At 38.8% G+C, this 17,917-nt stretch overlaps 2 long non-coding RNA genes across 2 annotated transcripts; both read left to right on the forward strand.

Annotated features, from left to right (window-relative positions):
- Positions 1 to 7,110: 7,110 nt before the first annotated feature.
- On the forward strand, positions 7,111 to 10,318 carry LOC131239430 (uncharacterized). Its single transcript, XR_009168232.1, has 3 exons — positions 7,111 to 8,822; positions 8,862 to 9,086; positions 10,272 to 10,318. It is a non-coding gene; the product is annotated as an uncharacterized LOC131239430 (long non-coding RNA).
- An 81-nt stretch (positions 10,319 to 10,399) lies between these two features.
- On the forward strand, positions 10,400 to 11,573 carry LOC131239429 (uncharacterized). The gene is made up of 3 exons (XR_009168231.1): positions 10,400 to 10,478; positions 10,796 to 10,852; positions 11,179 to 11,573. It is a non-coding gene; the product is annotated as an uncharacterized LOC131239429 (long non-coding RNA).
- Positions 11,574 to 17,917: the final 6,344 nt, after the last annotated feature.

Genomic DNA, 17,917 nt, shown 5'->3' on the forward strand with positions numbered 1-17,917 from the left:
ATGATGATTGAGCGTGGATTGTCTATGTCGAAGGCATAGAAAATTCCAGTGCCATTGGGTCTCATTGGTCCACGCCATTTCCGATGACTCAAGATAACAAGATATGCCGGATTTCTCTCTTTCAAACTGATTGCATACTACACAACACAATTTTTAGAGCAGTCCTATATTTTAGCTTGTTTGTTTTAAAAAAATGAAGTTCTTTACCATAAATAAATACATATATAATTAATAAAATCATAGGTATAAAAAATAATACATGTATTGAAATATAATAGACTATTGTAATAACAAAACTATTAACATGTATCCACCCGACCAACCCGACAAACCTGACCGAGCTAGCCTGATTGGATTGGGCTTGGGTTGAGAATTCCCAACCCAAGATTGGGTTGGTTTGGGTTAGGGTTGAGGTATAGAAACCTTGGGTTGGGCTAGGGTTGAGCACCAACCCAACCCAACCCAACCCAACCCGCCCAACTTTCAGCCCTATTGCTAATGACTACTCAATGGGCAGTGTTTGTATTAGGTTACACATGTTACAAATCCCGATGAGCAGATTGATCAAAGCCCTCTGATTAAGGACCTTATAACTGCAAGGTAGGAGTCGTCCAATTGTCTATTTTATGGGCTGGATGTACCTCAAGAGGAACCATGTGATATGCCACCCAGGTCTTTCCACACTGCATGAGGATTTTAGTTCTGATTGAGTGGGGCCCACTTACTTTTGGTCGTATGCATTCTTCTGTAGATGGATGATGCCCCAAAACTCACTTCGATAGGACAATCTCAACCTTTGGATTTGTGGGCTACAGATAGAAAATTAAGAAGAGACAGCAGCCTACATTCAGCTGAAAATACTCCCAAAACTGACTTCTACGATCTTCTGATGTAAGTGATTTTCGGGGCATGGTCGATTGTCCATGGTGGGACACAACAGCCTAGTGGTCTGGATTACTGAAACATAGGCCCCACTCATTAGAATTGAAAAGGAACAATTGCATTGTTGTTCATTGCTTTGCAAGGTAGGAGGTTTTGAACCATTTAAGTATAATCTCAGGATCTTTAAAAAGCCATATGAGCTGTGATAATCAATGAATTAGAGATGACCCAAGTGGATTAACCCCACTCCGTTCAAAATGTATGGCTGGCTTCCAAACAGCAATTCAGATCACTTTGACTGAATTGAATTGGATGGATTTGAAATTTGGAAATTGTCATTATGAATTAAGGTGGTCTTGCCATTTTAGTAATTTCCTATCTTATAATTAAATTATTACAATTCAGTTAAATAGCGTATCCAAACTGGATGCTGAACTGAAATGCAAGATTCAACGAACTAGAAATCACTCTAAGTGGATCCAGTCCTACTCCTTTCATAATTACCTAATTTGCTGGTCTTAGATGGCACTTTGGATCGTTTCAAACAAACATGACAGATTTGTAACCTCATGAACAGGTTCGATGACAAATGAACATCGTGAGATTTACATCTGCCTCAAAATGGGCCCACCTACGAAACTGATCTCGAAAAATGGATGGACGGGATAGATGTAAGATATGCATAACAGTTGATCTCATAAACATCACTGCGGGGCCTAGCAAGGTTTCAACGGTGGAAATCATTATACCCACTGTTTCCTGTGGTATGATCCACTTGATCTTTGGATATGCTTCATTTTGGGATCAATCCCTTATATTAGATGGAAAAACGGTTGGACGGCGTGGATAGTCCATATACATTCAAGGTGGGCCCAACTGAGTATACTCAGTGCAATAATAGCTTAATGAGTAACTCAATACCCTATATGCTGAACTGAATTTCCACCATTGAAACCCTGCTAGGCCCCACAGTGATGTTTATTTATCATCCAACCTGTTAATGAGATAATAAAGACATGGATGAACGGTAATAAACACAAATATAAGCTTGATCCAAAACTTCTATGGCCCCAAGAAAATTTTAACGGTAGGTAGCCGTTCAAATCAACTATTTCCTGTGGTGTGGTCCATTTGAACATTTTATATGGTTCATTTTTGCTCTGAGGCAATAAAATTATCTAGGAAAATGGATGGACAGAGCGGATAAAATAACTAAATCAAGGTGGTGGACCTCACAGAGTTTACTCAGTGAGCTAAGCGTAGTGAGTTAATCACTGCGTAATCCGCTTCCGCAATCCGATATCTCCTTTACATCACGTTAACCTTTATGGCGGAAGCGGATTGGCTGGTGTACCACGCCAGCGACCGTTGTGGTGTGTAGATGGCTTTCGTAGTCGAGCGACTGACGCTCCTCGTATCCCAACGGTTGAAAAGATATCAAAGTTACGTGGCCCCAAAATGATGCATTTATTATATCTATACCGTTCATCAAATTGGAGAGATCATTTTAAAGCATTGGCCCAAAAATGAATGATATACACAGTTCCAGGGTACCACACCACAAATATGAGTGGGACAACGATTTTCATCGTTAAAATGTTTGTAGGCCCACCATAACGTTTATTTTCCATCAAATCTATTTATAAGGTCATACATACCTAGATGAAGAGGAAAAAAACATATCAGATTGATACAGAGCTTCTTTGACCCTCGGGAAGGATTCAATGGTAGACGTTCAATCCCTCGCTGCTTTCTGCAGTGTGGTCCACTTGGGGTTGACAGTGATGTTTACATGACATCCATACCGTTCATAACATCATTCCTCCTGGGATGAACTGAAAACACAAACATTATCCTAATTAAAAACTTTCATGGCCCACGAGTATTTTAACTTTAAATCCTTACATTTTCGAGCCACTTAAGCATTGGATCCAGATCGTTTTTGTATGTAAGCCCTAAAATGAGGTTACAAAACGGATAGACGGTGTGGATTCCTCACAAACATCACGATGGCCAACCTAGGTTCCTAGCGCAGGAACTTCTTGCGAAAATAGGCGTCCATCGGCATCGGAAATGGATTAGCTACTCCCTGCCACTAAACAATGGCTGGTGATCAGTGCTCCCTGGGCCCTACAATTATGTATTTTTTTAGATCATTTTCTGGTATGATACCAAAAATTAATTATATACCAATATCAAGTGGAACACATTATAGGAAACCGTGTTGAATGAACATCGACCATTAAAAACTTTTTCGGCGCATAAAAGTTTTAGATAAATATTATCTTTGTTTTTTTTCTTCATCTGGGTCTATATAAATATTATCTTTGTTTTTTTTCTTCATCTGGGTCTATATGACCTAATCAACATATTAGATGTCAAATAAACAGTACAGTAGGCTTTAGGAGGATTTTAATGGTGTACATCCAATCACTCCTATTTTCCTGTGGTGTGGTCCACCTGAGATTTATATCCATCTCGTTTTTGGGACAGAACCCTAAAATGATATTTAAAAATGAATGGACGGCATGGATAAAACATATACTTCATAGTGAGGCCCACAGAGCACCAACCCACTAGCCAGACCCTAGCCAAACCGCCTCCACGGTAAGTTCGCCTTCATGGGAAGCTGACGCGGATTGATTTCATGCGAGAAAGCTACGATGATGCTTAGGTGGGGTCCACCGTGATGTTTGAGTTTCGGATTCAGTTGAATTTTGTAGTTACTTATCCTACAATGATCTAAAAAAACGGATGGACGGATTGGATTTCTAATAAACATCACGGTTAGCCCCACTTAAACATCCCAGCGTAGGAATTTCCGAAATCCACGTCTGTTGAGGTCGAGGCCACACCGAAATCTGGTATCCTTATAAAAAAGGGATTGGCGTCCCCCACAACTGTTATTTTCACTTCTCTTCTAAGTTATTCCACAGTGCCTGCCCAATCTCAATCTCAAACTTGCGCCAGATAGGCCTTAACCTTCTTCTTCTGAACCCTAACCTTCTTTCTGTACGCATAGAATCGCTCATCAACGAGCACCCCCCGCTTATTTCTTTTCCCCGCCGATCAATGAAATGTCTTCATACACCGTCACCTCAGCCACCGTCGATCCCTTCAACATCCCCTCGTTGCAATTGACCGCCGCCTGGAATATCTCCATCTACATTAAGAACTATGAGATGCGTGATGATATGTACTTTGACCGTGTCCAGTCATCCATATACTATGGGTCCTACCTCCCATCACAGGTCTCCATCCCTTCCTTCTCTGTGAAATCACAGTGTTTCCAAGACCACCTCATGGCCCACTCGAAGAGCTTGGATGTGGATGTGGCCGAGTCCATGATCAGGGAAAGGCTACTACGTGGGGCCGTCGATGTTCGAGTTGAATTGCTTGCTCGGGCAAACGGGTATAAGTACAATATTTCCTGTGAGAACGTGACAGTTGGATTCCCGGCTACGCACGATGTGGGGCCGGGCGTTATGTTGGGCCCACGTTGGAAGTGCAATGTCTTAGTGGATGGAAAGACTAATAATAAGGGTTGGGACTGAATGTATGTCTCTCCTCCTTTCTTTTCTTTTTTTCTCATATGTGTCGTTTAGATAGTCCTAAGTTGTAAAGTTTTTACGGTTAGTAGAATACAATAGTTGATATAGACTCATGATATGCGGGGCCCACCGTAATGTGTATGATACATCCAATCAATCCATCATGTGCTTCCTCTTATATATGGTCCTAAAAAAAACAGCTCATTGATTATCAAATGGTCTAACACATTGTTTCTTTAACACATTTTAGTTTTGAAGGTTACTATAGTTGTGATATATCTCTGCTACAATTTGTTTTTTTATTTTATTTTATTTTATTTTAAAAAAAAATACTTGTTTTGTTTTATTGAATGAAAGAATATTGTCAAAACAAAAGTAGTATACCAAATAGTACTATAGCTCGAATTACAACACAAGAAAGAATACGGATCCTCTGTTTGCGTCAAGCAGTGAAATTGTGGTCGTTGCAATGTAATTGGACCGTATGATTGTATAATTGCATCGGTGATTGAGATGGACCAATCACTAATCAGCAGACAACGAAAAAAGCAGGAAAGTCGTGCTTTTGGCAAACAGAGGATCCCGACTCCACGAGAAAACAGCAGCCAAAACAACCAATTCATTCAAACTCATTGAGATCTGGGGCTAAGTCAGTTAGAAACTCAGTTTTGAACTTGACTCAATCAAGTTTTGTCAATTTGATTTTATAACTAGATCTGCTCATGATGAGGGATATAATCAGACATTAAACCTCCTTTAATAGATCCAATGCCTTCCGCCACTCTGAAAATTACTACTATTTGTTTCTTCTGTTTTTGTTTTTTTTTTTTTTCCTGAAAAGTAGCAGAAAATAGTATTATGTGCGATTGCTTTTTTATTTTATTTAGTTATAAAAACTCTCTTTAAATACTGCTAATATCTTAATTTAATTATTAAATATCGAGTAGCTTAAAGACTCAATTGAGTCTTTGAGCCAACTCCACCTGAATGGACATCGAGTTGAGTCGAGTTTTCGGGTTTTGAACTATGTGGCCAACTCTCTATGCCCAACTCTTTGTAGCAATTTTTTTTTTTTTTTTTTTCCTTCTTTTTTCTAGATTTTAGGATAGGATGTTGTGTTAGGCTTCCTACCTATTGATTTCAAATGATATTTAATAATTTTGTTGCTGTTATTATTGTTTTTTAATATAAAATGACTGTTATGTGATTGATTGATTAGTCTTTTCATTTTTTGGTCAGGAGGAAAAGCAACTAGTTGTTAAAGGTTAAAGGCTGCCGTTGATCCAGCACTAGTAGTCGATCGAGATCCTCTCTTCATTTCTTTATATCTTTATTTTATTTTATTTTATTTTATTTTTTAAAGAAAAACCTGACACAGGTTACCATTTTTTTTTTCTTCTTCTTTTTAAAGTTCAACAAATAGAGCAATTCTTGAGACAAGACCTGTCCCAGTCCAACTTCTATAGATAAAATGACTAAAATATCCGTTTAAGTTCACCTTTTTCATTTATGTTTATATTGTTGGAATTATGGGCTACACATAGCAATAACATATGTCCATCAGGCAATGCAATGATTGGATTAGATCATTTGCATGATCATCAGAGTGGGACCCACGCTATTGGTGAGTGCACACGGTTATCATGTGTGCGAAGTACGATAGACAACTCTTGGTAGAGTTGTGTTGGGAGAAGTCTTCTCTCCCAATGATTTAAGAGTCGTGGGATTGGGAGAACCCTATGATGGGTGGGATTTTCGGTCCCCCAATCTACACACCATTATGCACCCATTCATCTTCCCATTAGAGAATGTAAGAAGGCATAGGTGTGGTAGAGTCAGAAGGCCGAAAGACGCCACATCATCCAACAATCCATACAGACGGAAAGTATGCATTCAAAACTGTTAAATGCACTAGATTTGATGCTTGTAGTAGATCGTGGAATCCGTTGTGATTCTAACATATATTTTTTTCCTTAAAAGATCAGGACATTGCAATAAAATCAACAGCTTGAAATAATTTTTTAATTTATTTCGGCTGTATGTGAAATTAATTTTTTTTATCCCATTTTCCATCTGGTTGTGAGCCACGAATGCAATTTGGGCTGAAGTGAGGAACATTGGGCTTGCACTGCACATTACATTATACTGCATTCAAGGAAATGCTGAATGTGCTGAGTTTTGAGCTTGACAAGTGGGCCCAAGCTTCCATGATTTGGACTATGGTCTGTCCAGTCTCATTCTGGAAAGAGTAATATAAAAAAATCTCGATAGGATAATCTTAATGTTCTAATTAATGGCATAAAAATATGTAATGGTCAACGTTCAGCTGAAGAAGTGTCTAAGATTTGAGGGTAGCAACTTTAAAATCTATGTAAGCTTCGGGTCCTGTCACTATTAGATCCATCAAACTTGCACAGTTGGGTATGAACCTTATGATTCCTTTTGGAAACATTGGTAAATCCTCAAGTGTGCTCAGATAAAAGAGTCCATATTTGCAGATTGGATAGATGTTCTACAACGGGCTTTCCGTGCTGGCATTTCAAGATATAGGGATCATGGTTTTGTGAAGTTGTCGGCTGGTAGCTTGTTGTAATTGAGTTTCTGCATCATGGATTTGTTCTATTGACATGGGAAGAAAAAGGCTAAAGAGAGCATGTCATGAAAAATGAGGTTTCTTTCCAACACTTGGATACAGGTGTTTGTAAAATCTTAAAATAGATATAAGGCCTCCTAGTTTCATTGTTGGGGAACATGACTCTTGGAATACAGATAATTTCTTTGATGTCCTGCTCCCGGTTCTTGTGGTCGTAGTTTGATGCAGCTCTCCTCACAGTTCATGGGATGACCAGGGCCATTGATCTGGTGGTCCAGTATGTGGATGTGCCATGTACAGCAAAGCAAGGAATTGGACTGTGGTGTCCCTCAATCAGCCGCCTGCAAAAAGGAATGGCCAGAGACCGTCTGTGTTCAACCCCGCAGAACTCATGACTGTATGGACACTATTGTCTGATTGCAACGTTCGGCCTATGGTTCATCCAATTGGTGGCCCACCACATGATGGGCCTTCACCTTGTGGTAAATTACCACGTGTACTGTAAGGAGGGACTGTTGGATGGAACTTAAATTGCCTCTAGCTTTCTTGTTTTCTGTCTGTTTTTTACTTTTTCCTTCTGTTTTAGGCCTCTATCTTTGCTTTTTGATAATACTCATCTTTCAAAATAAAAATAAAAATAAATTGGGTTCCTTGTCAAGTCAAACTTACATATTTTGTGATTTAGTTCATTGCATGGATTTAAGTAGTGGGCTGCTGAAACCAGTACAAGTCACTCTGTATCATCGGTCCAATGCAAGGATCTTCATTGTATCATGATGTAAAGTTCAAACAAAACTGTTATATGAGGAATTTTATTGTATCATGATTTTACATGGTATTGGTGCATGTTTTTCTAGGCGAATCATGTTCCCTGTTCTGTGCAGCAAGTATGTGATTTCTACTACCTTTCCAAAAAAAACAAAAAAAAAAAAAAAAAAAGAAAGAAAGAAAGAAAAAAAAAACTACTGAATCATGAGATCATTGATTTTCTTCAATGTTAATGTTGGTCGGAATGTTTTTAGTTTGGGACCTTGGATTGTAATATATCTATCTACTTTATCATCAAAGTTTCAGGATCCATGGATTATTCTGCAGTTCACATGGCTTGTGTCTGGCAAGGATTTTCTTTTTTATGAAACAAAACACAATACTGGATCACGACTTTCGAAGTTGAATCGTGTTTCCTGTTCTGTGCAGTGAGCACATGATTCCAACTGAATCATGAGATCATTGATATTCTTCAATGCTAATATTGGTTGGATAGTTTTTAGGTTGGGACCTTTTGTTGCATTTGAAGGATACCTTGGAGATAGTATAACAAATGTGTTCCGGCATATGCCCATTCACTTCACTTCACCTTTATTTACTAGTTTCCCATTTCTAATCTAATGATGGTCAGTCTGTTAGAGCATCACATTTCTTAATAGGTTCTTGTTAATCTTCATTGGTTGCCTGCTTGTATTCTTCCTTACACTTTAGAAGTGTCCTTCAGCTTCTACCCAATTCACACCTCAAAATGTACTTTCATTTATTATTTATTTTTAAATCTCAACAGCAAGCAATAGCTCTGTTAAAAGATCATGAGTCACTGGTGTCAACTTACCATAGAAGAAAATTGCAATTTGAAGGGAGAGACCTAGGTAAATTAAAAGAACCTTATTCATTAACACCTACCATTAGTCGGCTGTATTTGTATTCATTGCCCCCCAGTGAATTATTTGCTTAATTTTCAAATGACACAGCTTAAAGTGATGAAAGGGTGGTGTTGCTTTAGATGTTTTTTTTTTTTTTTTGTTGTTCTTTTTTCTTTTTCTCTTCCTTTTTTTTAAAAAAAGAATGTGAAAATGATACACTTACAAGTCCAGTAGTAGCTCGAACTTTGAAAGTATTCATGACCTCAACATTACCTTTTCAGGAGCGTTTTCCAGAAGCAGCGCGATTACACATTTTCAGGGTTCTCCTGAGTCAGCAGTAGAAATGAGGAGAGGTTTGATTTCGGTTGAGTATTACAAGAATGCCTCCACAGGTAACACTTGTAGCCCTGGTTCTGGATCTCCCACGTAGGCTGCTTTCCTTACCTTCATTTCGATTAATAGTGCCATAGTCTTGTGTAGTAATAATTGCTGTCCTTCCTCTCTTTGGAATAATACTACAGGGCAGTCTATTTTCTCAAATTTTCTCTGTTGGCATTCTTTTCGCATGAACATGTTAGTATTTTTCAAGTAAAAGTCACACTTTAGCACATCCTCCATGAGGAAAGATTGGATTAGTGTTTAAAAGTGAAGATACTATTGCTAAATATCAAATTTAGATATATCTTAGAGAAGAGAGATGATCTACTGCTCTAACAGCACTATAGGTGCGGTGCTCCTACTTGCATCAGGTAAGTCTAATTGATTGATATTTGCTCTCCATTAGCTCAGACACACATTCCATGGGCGATCTGATCTTTAGCATCTAAAAATAGTTGCAATCATTTGATCCTCTTATCTGTCTAGGGTCATCATGGATGGACTAAGGATTCACTGTTGGGCAATCCTAACCATTCCATTGATGGCTTCAAAAATGGTTGCCTACAAAAGTTCAGGTGAAATTAAGGATGGATTGGATCATCCCAATCAGTGTGACTTCTACGTGGTAACCAATTAAACGTGTTCTTGACTTAAGTGGACGGTTTGCATCATTGAGTATCCAACTGCCCTGTTGTAACTAGGAACACTATAACTTAGTGCTCTGAGTGCACTCGATTGTTTCTCCTTGTAGAGAACTTGCAAAGTTTCTCCTCCTTAATATCTTGTTTGGGTGAAAAATTGACTGTGGAATCTAACCGTGGGATGCCTTTTGGATGCTGAAAGGTGTGCCCCTGTTCTACTAGATGCTTGCCAAGTGACAACGCTGTCATTCAGCTGAGCATTGGGCACGATCCATCCACTCCAGGGTCCATATATCAACAGCCGAATCATCAAACTGTGGGCTCCATTTGAACAAAATAATGACCAAACGACGTTGTTGCATATATACCGTCAGGTCTTGGATCATATAATTCTTTAGGAAATAAAATTTACATTTCTTTGAATATGTGGCTGTGGAAAACAATGTCCTTTTCCATGGAGCCTTTATGAACCTGGGATATAGACATCTTTGACTTAATACGAGTATGCAAGTCCATGATTGTCTTTGACTTAATACAAGTATGCGAGTCCATGATTGTCAGTGATGATCTTACGACTGTTTACCTGCTGCAGCTTAAAAAGCATCTTGTCACTGCCAGCTATGTTAGTGATACCATGTCTGTCAAACAACCATTTACTCCAAAAGCTTAAGCTGTCAGAGTGTGGTGTATCAATGTATATCAAGGGACTTTATCACTTTAACAATATCAAAGTTGGATGAAGAAGCCAAGAGTGTTTGTGTTGCGATCCTTGGTGAAATGCGCCTGGATCCTGGAATAGGTAATTTATTCTCCAACTTTTGCTGATTTTATTCTATTATCAGAAATCAGGTTTTATGGCTTAATATCAGTTGTGCATACCACCCAACTTTCCTTGTGATTACAGAGGTAGATAAGGGGGTTAAATATTTGCAAGATACAATTTCAATTTAAACTTAAAGCATGTGCAATAAATCCAATTGAAGAAAATTGAGCTACATTGGGAGTAGAGATAAAAGCATGTGAATGATAAATAAGAAGTGCAGTGTCACACCTATTATGTTTGAAGTCTCATATTTGTAGAAAAAATATGTGACACCTGAATGACTGGTTTTGCAGTGGAGTTCTACCATAGTGGAAGTTACCTTGCAATTGCAGGTTCTGTTATGATATCAGGTTAATCCTTTTCTTCTTCTTCTTCTTCAATAAATACTCTGGTAGTTTGCTTTGGAAGTACACAAGTGCTTTTATTTTTTATGATGTCATGAAAGTTCAAGCAGTTTTGGCTTCTTTTTTTTTTTTTTTTTTTTAATTATGGACGAACATGTTCAAATTGTCCAATTCTTATTGTTGTTAGAAGGCCCTTGGAATATTAGGAACTGTGTGTTTGTGTGCGTGTGTGGTTCTCAGCCTCAAGAAAATGCATACTTTATTGAGGTTCCTATTTGTATATATGCACACTTTTCTCTTAACAATTTAGGTTGTCCTATTGCTTCTTTCAGATATTACAGTGTGGTGATGCGAGAGGATTCTGTTGCGGAAATTGACAAAAATGACACAGTCGTGGTGAAGTTTATATAATCAACAGAGGCTTCTGTTGTGGTTCTTAGATATCGGAGAGCATCAAAGCATGAGTGCCCTGTTGTCGGCTGGACTCATCTTCTGTTTTGTGGCTGTGATTTGCCGAGGAGATGCTATAGCTATTTTTAGTCTCAGCTGATGTACGGTTTCAGTTGTTTGGCTGTATGAGGCTATTTCAGTCCCATTCTCCAGCTAGTTCATGTTCATTTGTAGTTTGTTTTGAAAATTTTAAATAGTCTGTTAACTGTTTTATTAGTATTGTGCTGGTTGTTTTATGTCGAATGCTAAATGGCTGAAACATGTACAGGTTTGATCATTGGTTGATTTAGCTTCGGTTGATAGAAACCCAGACTAAAGATTGATTTAGTCTCGATTGACATCAACCGATATTAAAAACTGAATTTAGCCTTAGTTGTTGAGAACCGAGGTTAAAAACTGAATTTAGCCTCAGTTGATGCCAATAGAGGCTAAATCCATCTTTAGTCTCAGTTTTGCCTCAGCTACCTAAACCGAGACTACAACTCCCGTGGCTAAAGGCTTTAGCCTCTATTGTTGAGAACCGACATTAAAAATAGGTTTAGCTTCAGTTGGAGGGAATTGAGGCTAAATTTTGGATTTAGTCTCGGTGGCTATAAAAGTCATTTTAGCCTCGGTTGCTATAACCGAGGCTGAAAGCCAGTTCCAGCCTTAGTTTGGATAATTGAGGTAAAACTAAAGCTAGCCTCAATATTTTACCTTTTTAGCCACAATTTTGAAATGAGGCTAAGCGCCTCTTTGGCCGGCCAAATTGAACGGGATTAGGAGGGATGGGATCAATTTTAAGGTAATGATGGTGATGTCAGTGGATTGGTTTAATATCCATGGGTTTGCTATATCCCGGGACAAGTTCACTTGGTTTGTTTGGCACGTTTGGCATATCCTGGGATTTTACCTTCCAATCCGTTCATCCAAACACGCCCCAGGCTCAATTGAACGGGATTAGGAGGGATGGGATCAATTTTAAGGTAATGATGGTGATGTCAGTGGATTGGTTTAAGATCCATGGGCTTGCTATATCCCAGGACAAGTTTGCCGGGTCTGTTTGGCACATTTGGCATCTCCCGGAATTTTACCATTCAATCCCTTCCAATCCGTCCGTCCAAACACGCCCTAAAGGCCATTTTTGTTGTAGTGAAGGTAGGAGGTTTTGAACCATTTACTCTTTTAAGTATAATCTCAGATCTTTAAAAAGCCATATGAGTTGCGATAATCAACGAATTAGAGATGACCCAATTGGATTAACCCCACTCCGTTCAAATGTATGGTTGGCCTCCAACCAGCAATTCAGATCACTTTGAGTGAATTGAATTGGATGGATTTGCAATTTGGAAGTTAGCATTATGAATTAAGATGGTCCTGCTATTTTAGTAATTTCCTGTCTTTTTATTAAGTTATTACAATTCAGTCAAACAGCTGAAATGCAAGATTCAATGAACCAGATATCCCCCAAGTGGATCTAGTCTTACTCCTTTCATAATTAGCTGATTTGCTGGCACTTTGGATCGTTTCAAACAAACATGATAGATTTGTAACCTCATGAACAGGTTAGATGACAAATGTAATAAAGCACATCTGTCATATTATCCGCATGAATGCAGAATACATTCAAATCCCTCGGATACCTCAAATACGGCGTCCTTCCCAGCCCGGACAGTAATCCGTCTAGGCAGGGATCTGTGAGGCCCAACGTGATTTAATTATTTTATCCACTCCGTTAATCACTTTTCTCAGATCATTTTAAGTCATTAGCGTGAAAATGAGATAGGTCCAGATCTCTAGTGGACCACACCAAAGGAAGCTGCAGTGATAATGACATCCACCGTTGAAATATTTCTAAGGGACACCGTGATGTTTTTCTACCATCTAACCTATTAATAAGGTAATGTAGATGTGGATGAAGTGAAAACACAAATACCAGCGTGATCCGAGACTTCTCCAGCTTCCAAGAATGTTTTAATGGTGAAAGTTCAATACCCACTTTGTGGCCCAATAAGTCTTTTACCTGCCTCATTTTTTGGATCGTATGTTAAAATTATATGATAAAAATGATTAACAGTATGGATAAAATTTATATCACAGTGGACCCCACAAAGCCCTTTCCGGATGGATTACTCTACAGGCCGGGGTAGGACACAATCAGCGTCCCCTCAAAAACACATCCTCCTCTCTTTTCCTTGATTGGCTGCATAAAGATAAGATATCATAGAATGTAAAAGATAAAATCTAATAAAGGTTCTAATAATATAGATCCTAAATTAGAGGATCTCATACTTTTTTTAGCCCATGAATATTATTAGAACCTTTATTGGCCAAACCCATAAGTCAGCTAAGGATTGAATCTGAACCAATCATACTATTACTTGACCCCAGTTCCGAGACTCATCTGTCACTTGAGTCAGTCAAGTGACAGGGGGCAAAAAGCTTTATCCTTATGGTCGGCCGAGACTCATCTGTCACTTGAGTCAGTCAAGGCCGAGCCAAGTAAGGAAGAAACGGTATAAGCTTAAATATCGTTTCGAAAATCACGGGAAAGGATTCTCGATCCCGAGGATCTCGGGATCGGGATGCATCCGTAAGAAGGTTACGGCTAAAACAAATCTCTTAGAAATCAGGGAGAGAATCCCCGTACGGCGGGATCATCCCTCTTCTATAAATGAGAGACACTTGAAAGGTGAAAGGTACGCAAAAACTCTCTCTTAGAACCCCTCAATACTATAAGACCCAGATTCCTAGCCTGACTTTGGCATCGGAGGGTCCCCTGCTCTAGCCAGGGTCTCCTTTGTCTTCTTCTTATGCAAGTACATGAAGGTCTAAAGAGGGTGAACTAGATTTTTGCACCAACAATTTTAATTGTAACCTTTTAACTCCTCGCTGCGTTTGCAATGTGATTCACTTGATCTTTAAATATGTCTTATTTGTCAATCAAAACTTACATCTAGCTCACCAAATGTAAGGATGGTTTGGACATAACACATACCTCATTACCGGACCTATTGAACTTGGTAATGTCAATACACCATCTAGGTTGGTGGTGTGTTGTGCATCAGCTAATCCACTTCCGACATTGAGGGAATCAGATTGGCTGACATAACGCATACCTTGGCCATTGTAGGCATGTGTTGTGCTAGGACAAGTGCTAATGCTCCTAGAGCTCTGGGCTTTACAACCATCCCAAGGAGACCAAAGTAACATGGATATTTATTATATACACACTGTTAATATATTTTCCGAAATCATTTTATATCATAAGCCCAAAAATATGTCATATCCAAAGTTCAAGTAGACCAAACCATAAATAGAAGTGGGTATAATGGCTCTTACCAGTCAAACATTTGTTGATGCAGTTTTTGACTCACCCCCTTTCTGGTACTTGAACACCTACACGAGAAGAGGACAGAGGAGACGATAACTTATGCAGGGGACCCTCCGATGCCAAAGTCGGGCTTGAAATCTGGATCTAGTAGTTTGATAAGGACTTAGGAGTGAGAATGTGTGTATACCTTTCACCTTTTAAGCATATCTAATTTACATGAGATGTTTGATCTCGTGGTTCTGGGATTCTTTCCTCATTCGTAAGAGATTAGCTGTTATCTAAAACGATCCCGAGATCTTAGATCTCCTAGATTTCCAAGAACGAAGATTATCTTCCGAGGATCTCGAAAGGCATATCTTCAATATCAAGCCAAGTCCTTTACTCGGTTTTGGGTCAGGTGTGACGCTTAGCCCTGGATATTACTTCCCTATCGTTGATTGCTTTCGTAGCGTTGGCTCGTCCAGGTGGCTTATGCTGACCGTACGCGCATTGACTGTATTATGGTCGATCGATAATGGCCGACCCTCAATTGGTCGGGATACAGCTGGTCTGTAATCGACCTAATTGTTGACCAAAGATTACCCTGTGACCGACCTAAAAGTTAGGTCGAACTGGGGTCGAGTAATAGTATGATTGGTTCAGATTCAATCCTTAGCTAACCTATGGGTATGGCCAACTTCATGCGGCCACTATGGGGTTCGGAGTGTCCTTAAGGCCGTGTCAGTCTCCTTGGAGGCTTCAGCTCTTGGCTCAAGACATGTGGGACTCAGTTAGGCGACATTCCGTAAGCTGACTTATTGACTTGTCCTATTTTTTTCTCAATAATATTCATGGGCTAAATATATTGTTTAGTATATATGCAAGGTAGTAATATGGAAATTTCATCCTAGTTTTCCACATTTTACGAACTTTTTTAAAATAAACATAGTGAGAAGGTTTCTACCCACTACTTTCTCAGATGTGGTACACATGAGCATTGCATCTGCCTTAAAATGGGCCCACTTTGAAACTTGATCTTGTAAAATGGATGGACGAAATGGATATAAAACATACATCATAGCATAGCACAAAAAACTGATTGACTCGAGATTTATCTCACAAACGTGTGCCCCACCTAACTATCGTTCACGGGAGAGCAGACTGGCTGGTGACCCTGCCACTATAAGCTAATGGCTAGTGGTTTGTGATCTGTGGCCCCCACCATGCATGATGTATGTGTTTCATCCATGCTGTCCATTTATTTTTTAGATCATTTTATAATATGACCCTGAAAAATAAGTTATATCCAAATGTCAGGTGGGCCACATTACAAGAAATAGTGTTGACTGAACATCAACCATTAAAAATTCTTGGGGGTAGTAAAAGTTTTAGATCAAGCTCATCTTTGTTTTTTCCCTTGATTCATGTTGTATGACATAATCGACAGATTGGATGTCAAATAAAGGGTACAGTGGGCCTCAGGAGGATTTTAATGGTTGACATCCAATCACTCCTGTTTTCCCACGGTGTGGTCAATCTTAGATTTATATCCATCTAATTTTTGATATCAAGCACTAAAATGATATTTAAAAATAAACGAACGTCATGGATAAAAAAAAAAAAATACTTCACAGTGGGCCCACAGAACGGATTGCCTATTGAGTTACTCTGTATGCTTTTATCGTGCAGTGTAAACTTAGGCCGTGTTTGTTAACGCTGAATTTTTGTACTTAACACAGAATAGGAAAAAAAATTTGTGTTTAATGGTGTTTCTTAATACATTATTAACGCAAAAGACGAAAAGCGCTACGTGGTTTTTCACTTAATTCTTTCCATGATAGGAGTCTACCTTAATAGTGAACGCGGAATGCTCCGTAATTTTTCATTAAACAAAAATTTTACTTCCAAAAGTAACCTTTTTCAAGTAACTACCTTTTTTAAATAATTATAGCAAAATTTTCTTTTAAATTGTTTGCCTAATACAAAATTAACATTTAACCTATGAAACTTCTTCATGCCCCACCATAATTTATGTGTTTGATCCACACCGTTCATCAACTTTTTTAGATCATTTAATGTGTTAGCTGATAAAAGAAGCAAGTCCAATGATTAATTGAACCACAAGGTGGGGGATTGAACATCCACTGTTAAAAACTTCTTAGGAGTTAGAGAAGTTTCGAATCAAGCTAATATTTGTGTTTTCATTTCATCCATGTTTACGTGACCTAATGAATAGGTGGGATGGTAAAAAAACATCACAATGGCCCTTAGAAAGGTTTCAATGGTAGATGTTATTATCACTGCACATCCTTTGGTGTGGTTCATCGTAGCTGTGGACCTGCTTCATCTTTTGAATATTACATTAAAATAATCTAAGAAAAGGGATAAACGGTTTAGATGTACCGATACGTCACGGTGGGCCCGCCCGCAGAAGTGCCTGTTCCGAGCTAGGGACGGGCGGGGGTAGTACGCATTCCGCGTCCCTTTAGACCGTCCGTACAACTCAGGGCTCAATGAGCGTCAACGCAACGTACCTACACTGGTTGTATAACTAGTGTGTGGTTGTGCTCTGTGAGCCCCAACATGATGTATACGTTTCATCCATGCCATCCATCTATTTTTTATAGATCATTTTATGATATTACAAAAAAAATGAGGTACATCCCAATCTCAAGTGGACCACATTACAGGAAATAGTGTCGAATGAACGTAGACTATTAAAAACTTTTTGGGGGCCATAAAAGTATTGGATCAAGCTGATCTTTGTTTTTTCCCTTCATCTAACTCTTCATGACCTAATCAACAGATTGGATGTTAGATAAACAGTACAGTCGGCCTTGGGAAGATTTAAATGATGGATATCCAATCATTATTGTTTTCTTGTGGTGTGGTCCAAAAAGATTTATATCCCTCTTATTTCTAGAACAAAATCCTAAAATGATCTTTAAAAATAGATGAATGGAATGGATGAAACCCATACATCATGATGGGGCCCACAGAGCATTAACCACCAGCCACGAGGCTATGAGCACGGGGAAACGGATTGGCTACTCCCCTGCCACCGGCTCCGTGGCTGATGGTCAGTACTCCGTGGTCCTCACTATCATGTATGTGTTTCATCCATTCCATTCATCCATTTTTACATATCTTTTATGACTTGATCCCAAACATAAGAGGGATATAAATCTCATGTGGACAACACCACATGAAAACAATAGTGATTAGATATCCACCATTAAAATCCTCCCAAGGTGCACTAGACTATTTATTTGACATCCAATCTGTTGATTAATTAGGTCATACAAGCCAAGATGAAGAGAAAAAACAAA

The sequence above is a fragment of the Magnolia sinica genome, chromosome 3, assembly GCF_029962835.1.
Source record: "Magnolia sinica isolate HGM2019 chromosome 3, MsV1, whole genome shotgun sequence".
In the NCBI taxonomy this organism is placed as follows: domain Eukaryota; kingdom Viridiplantae; phylum Streptophyta; class Magnoliopsida; order Magnoliales; family Magnoliaceae; genus Magnolia; species Magnolia sinica.